The following is a 5,951-nucleotide window of genomic DNA, read 5'->3' as shown; positions in this document are numbered from 1 at the left end:
TGGAATTTTACGTTCACATAAAATCATCAATAAGAAATGTTGCCTGACTTCGCAGAGCGTTGACATTCAAAGGATGCTCAGCCACAGCATTCCAAGACTTCGACAGTGTAAAGAGTAGTGAAAATGAAAGTTCATTCGGGAGAAAAAATTCTAGCCATTATATCCGCAGTTCGAGCGTTAATCGCCGCAAAGTTTATATGTACGTGACCGGGCTAAAATGTCCAAGAGCTAGAATTAATGCTTTTGCAAATGTCTGTAATAGCGGATCCGTAAGTGCACCGAAATATCGAAGTTTTTCATACAAGTAAAGACTTATGAGTGTGAAGCGACTAGATATTAGAAGGCAAAACATTTTTGCTGTAGATTAAGAGGGCTCCCAAATTTACACTGGAATGTGCGAGCAAAGTCTGGAATGTGTTGTAAAGCTGCGTCGCAGACAGGGCGGAATAGGCTGAACCTGCTCTGGCACTTCAGATAACACCAGGCGATAAGTAGTAAATGATCTGGTGTGAAATTCTCGAAGTTCACAAGCCTTGCATATTTAGAAGCGTCTCTCCTGAGCGCTACAAGTAGAACATTGACGGACAGAATGTCGATAAATGTGCTCGCGATATTTTCTTGCTCTGTAAACGGTACTTTTCCAAGACAGGCCATAGTCTCAAATACCCTACTGCTGGTAGAGTAATGTTCCAATATGAGTGCTCCAACAGCTTCCGCCACCTGTGCACCGAACCCAGCATACTTCACTGCTTTCGGAAGATCTTTGTCGTACACCGGAAAAGAAAAGGCAAGTGGGGAGAGTACGGAGTCTTGCCGGTTATGAATCATGGCGTACATGTCCATGGCGTCGATGACTGTTCTGCCAAGCAAGCCGCCTGAAACATGTTTGTGAGCTGTTATCTTCAGCCAATTTCCCACGAACGACGGAGTCATATTGAAAATCCCATCCTCCTGGCTTCCAATAGCACTTTCGTTCAAGGTGGCATCAGGCAGAACTGTCTCCATAAAAGGCCACTTGATGGTAGTCTTCCTCATGGCACCAGACGAATCCCAATCCTGCAAAAACCGTTCGTACGCACGCTGCACAGACAGCACGATTTTCTCGATGTCAGTGCGAGATTCTTCGCCTAAGGTGAGCCCAGCAAATTTTGAAAACAAGTTGTCGCCCAGAAGGACATAGACTCGTCCGAGACAGAAGGTACCATGGCGAAGAATGGCTTGCTCTTTGCTTCCGTAGTAGCCCGCAATAAGGTCAGAGTTGGCGAACAGGACGGCTACTTGCACGGTGCACAATGACACGTACGTGTGCAAATCTCGTTCACCGTATCGAAGGAGAAGGTCGAAGAAGAAGCTTCGTACAAAGTTGACCCGCCGGATAGACACTATAGCATGATTATTAACACTCACGTTGTACGCACCGAACGCTCTTGCCACGCGTGACGTAGTCATGTTCAGAGTCCCGACGTTCAGCCAGGAACGTGAAACAGGCACCCGGAGCACTCCTCGCGTTTCGGTGTTCAGAAGTATGTCAGACATGGCCTCCGATAATCGAATCATTTCACCGACGGTTACTTCTGCGCCTCCCTTACGTCTGTAGAATTTGTCGCGCAAGAGCTGAAAGTAACGCAACTTTTGAGAGTAGCTGCCAAGGCGCTTGTACTTCGAAGCGACGATCCAGAACGCGCTCCCCATGGCTAGCAGTATCTCGTTGCGCCCTACACTGGCTCCTAGCTATATGACAGCGTCCCAGCCGAGCACCAGAGACGTCGCGAGCAACAAGGTCAGGATGTCTGGCTGGCTGGCAGAATGAGGCCAAGTCACGCCTACTTTGGCCAGTGCTTCTTTGACGCTGCTCAAGTCGTCGCGGTCCCCCTTTCCAATGGCTTCACAGCTTGTGTAGAAGGCAGCTGCTCGATCTAGAGCGCTCTGTCCACTTCTCGAAACTTGAATGCGTCTCGAAGCGAGCGCCACCTTCTCGAGCGCGTCGTGGTAGATGGATTCGCGAACTGAGTAGACAGAGTTGCGCCAGCCATCACATACGTAGCGAGAGAAGCTGCGGCACGGGTCCATGGTTTTGTTCACTGAATCCCGAAGCATTCTTGAGTACTGCCAGCAGCTCTTGCTTCCGCACACATGCACTTTCGGCCAATCCTTGTTCGAAGTAGTTGCAAGCACGGCAATGATGAATAGCCCAAGCCCCCCTGCGATACCAAGGGCAGCGGTCCGAGGAAGTCTGATCCGGTAAACGTCACCTGGTAACCGTATGCTTCTCAGCCGAGTGAGCAAAACGTTCCCGCGGCCTTTTAGCATCCCACTTTCACGGAGAAGCAATGATGTAACCTTGCGCAGTCCGCGAACAACACAGGAATCGAAACGTCAACTTCTTCTTCTTTATTGACAGAATAATGCATCCCCTAAAACGGGTCCGAGTAGAAGAGGCAGAAAATACATAAAAAGAAACCAAGCAAATTACATCGCAGAAAATTACTATACCGGTAATAGGACACAGTAAAGAACAAGAAACAACAATGCAGCAAATCTCAGTAAGTAATTTTGTCAACGGCACTGATGCTGTTCAGTACGTCAGGCGGGAGTTCACTTCATTCATGTATTGTGCGTGGGAAAAGTGAGTATTTGAAAGCATTGATTCTAGCGCTGTATGGTGTTAGCGATTCCGTGTTCCGGTGACTTGTTAGTCGCATTGTGACTGGCTTAATAAATGAATCACTGATCATGGAGAGTTTTTTTTTATTTTGTAGTAAGAAAATAAATTTAAATCTGAATTTTTCTTCGTGTTTGCAATGTCTGTTGCTGTGCTGTGTCATTAGAGTAGTTGTAGAGTCAGTAGAGCGGTATTTAATAAAGGAAAATTGCAGATTTTTGCTAGACCATTTTCAACGCCTCGATGTTTTGTATGAGGGTTCCAGACGGTGCAATCGTACTCAAGTTTCAGTCTGATGATGGATGTGTAGGCTAAAAGCTTAGCACTAGGAGGGGCAGCTTTTAATTTCTGCCTAAAGAAGCAAACTTTCCGAAAAGATGATGTACATATGTTTGTTATATGCTTATCTTAGCTAAGATTATTGGTTATATTAACACCTAAGTATTTGTGTTCGATAATTTCCTAAAGCTGGTGATATAAAAAGTTATAAGAAAATTACGGACTATTTACTTTATTGGTCACAGTCATGACGACAGTTTTGTTGTTGTTAAGCTTCGTCTCCCATCGACTGCACCAGGAATGAATGTTCTGAAGGTTAGAATTAAGAAGGACTTGGTCTGGATGGTGAGTTCTAAAATGTTACTGCTGAAAACAAAACGGTTGGCTTGCCATAATTAATGTTAACCATTGGAAGAAGAAAACTGTCATTCTGCGAATATCTAGTCAGGTTAATGTTTTCAAGGCAAGGAGGCAATTGCAGTAAATACAGTGTCTTCAATACAAGCTCTGAATATGAGCGAAGCTTATTTTAACTGAAGTGGACTCAAGAAAGAAGAGTACAAAGTGTGTGTGTGTGTGTGTGTGTGTGTGTGTGTGTGTGTGTGTGTGTGTGTGTGTGTGTGTGTGTGCGTGCGTGCGTGTGTGTGTGTGTGTGTGTGTGTGTGTGTGTGTGTGTGTGTGTGTGTGTGTGTGTGTGTGTGTGTGTGTGTGTGTGTGTGTGTGTGTGTGTGTGTGTGTGTGTGTGTGTGTGCGTGTGTGCGTGTGTGTGTGTGTGTGTGTGTGTGTGTGTGTGTGTGTGTGTGTGTGTGTGTGTGTGTGTGTGTGTGTGTGTGTGTGTGTGTGTGTGTGTGTGTGTGTGTGTGTGTGTGTGTGTGTGTGTGTGTGTGTGTGTGTGTGTGTGTTCACACGCACACGCAGGCACACGCATGAAGTGCGATAGCATTTTAGGGCTGATCACGAGACTAATATAGTACCAAAGTGCGGCGGAACCGAAACTAAAGGTCTGAGTCCGCTTTAAGGCTCGTCGAAAACGCGTGCAGCGTTCCTCTGCCCGCACTTTTCATTAAAGCCTCAAAACAGAACGCACATCAAACGTTAGCAGTGTCTCGTTCAGGCTCTAGCTGAAGTTTCCACTTTTAATATCCGCCTTCGTCTCTCAATGCATGCCGCTATGGCGGTCCGCTACGAGAATCATTGGCACCCGCAACACCAGACACGTAGGTGGCGTCACGTTAAAGCGAGCACCGCTCAAAAGGACGACGGCATGCTGACAGAATGCGCTTTACAATAAAGAAGAAGAGATTTCTTTCAAACTTTCTTGTAAAAGGTGTCGCGTGATTTCGCTACTGTGGTAACCGATGGATCCCAAGGGGGAAAAAAGGCGCCACAGATATTTGCCTTATCGTTTATCGACTTGTAATTTCGTACTTTTTTCCTTCGATATCCTCCTCTTTAATCAGGTTACGCATACATCGGTGGTATGTGCCAGGAGAAGAAAGCTGCCATGAGTGAAGACCGCGTACCCAGCTACTACTGCGTCTCCGTGGTGGCTCAAGAAGGGGGTCACACGTAAGTGCAAAGCTCAGGCCTTCCACAAAGCTCACACTTTCTGTGACCCATGCAAAGTACATGTTGGCGCAAGCCAATGCTACGCGCTTACCAAGGAATATGGAGTTTAAAACTAAGGTTTTAAGTTTAGCTTTAAAACACCTTTCTTGGTGCATTCAGATTCAAGCCGCTGATGTGAAAACAATTATTCTGTCGATTCCAGCAGTACCGACCAAAGAAGCGATTCTTGGCTCCGTAACCCCACTTGCTTAGCAGACTTGTACGTAGCTCGTTGCAAGTAATTGATTGCTGGTAATAAATTACATTTTCGTCGAATTTTGCATTGCATAGTAAGCGCTGGAAAACAAGTTAGAGCGACAGTGGTAGAGCTGCGGGGAGGCCGCGCGTGCGAGGATGTTGTCCGCACATAGCCCGAGCGGCCTCTTGCCTAGCGTTCTGCGTTGCTTTAGAATTTCACCACGATGGCACAAATGAATGCCATGCACAGCGTACTTGGGCTTTGTTCCCTGAGAGCGCGAAAAAAAGCGAAGCGCGCCGCTTTGCGCGACTTCGTGCTCGTGTGCAAGGTTTTCGTATGTTAAAGCAAGCACTTGCCTCTCGCGCATACATCAGTGTCGCTACTGGTGTGTTCGCAAGAAAATGTGGATCAAATGCTGAAGATAACTTTGAAAGACAACTGCTCGTGAAATTGCTGAAGTATGTACTGCAAAAAATATAGACAAAGCAAGCTACACCTGCTCATTCTCGTCTGTGTATATTCGTGCCATACTAATAGAAGTGGATGAGAGAAAACGTAATAGTAATCGATTACTTATATGTAATTGTTGGTTTACTTTTCATGGGCTCTAATTGACCGATGAAATCAATTAAGCTACATTTCATATGAAATGATTGTAACTGCAATCCGTACTTGTTTTCTATAACGTGTACAAGAATATTGCACAGTAAGTTGTAGCGGACAGTATTGCACATACAGCCAGCTACATCTTCCTTGCAAGCAAATCATGACAATGATGAGATGGCACGCACATCAACTTGGCCGCATTTCTGGGATTTTTCGGCGTCAATTCAATGATAATCCGTTTAGTTTCTCGTTTACCATTCGTGGCACATTCTGGTTTTACAAGGACGAAGCAGACGCAAGAGATGGGCGCACCACTATGGCGTCACTAAGGCATTTGAGCGTCAATTAAACGCCCATCCCTTCGGTTTTCCGTGTTCGTTCTCCAGCTGACTCTCGGATATGCTGGGAACTGCAGTTTAAGCGGCATACTTAACTGTCGCGATCGCCAGGATCAAGACAAACAGTCGAACTTGCGCTGGAATTTGGAGCATCTTCGGCGGTCGTAGGTATCTTTTTCTTCAATACACAATGCAATATTGTTAGGTTATGGCTATTCGCAGGCAGAGGTATTTTGCCACACCAAGGACCGATGGTTTG

At 46.0% G+C, this 5,951-nt stretch overlaps 1 pseudogene; it reads right to left on the bottom strand.

Annotated features, from left to right (window-relative positions):
* On the bottom strand, positions 1–2,326 carry LOC144094471 (uncharacterized; annotated as a pseudogene).
* Between the last annotated feature and the right edge of the window lie 3,625 nt (positions 2,327–5,951).

Source organism: Amblyomma americanum, chromosome 6 (genome assembly GCF_052857255.1).
Source record: "Amblyomma americanum isolate KBUSLIRL-KWMA chromosome 6, ASM5285725v1, whole genome shotgun sequence".
NCBI classification, from domain to species: Eukaryota; Metazoa; Arthropoda; class Arachnida; order Ixodida; family Ixodidae; genus Amblyomma; species Amblyomma americanum.
The sequence above is the reverse complement of the archived record's forward strand: the minus strand, read 5'-3'. Positions and strand labels throughout refer to the sequence as shown.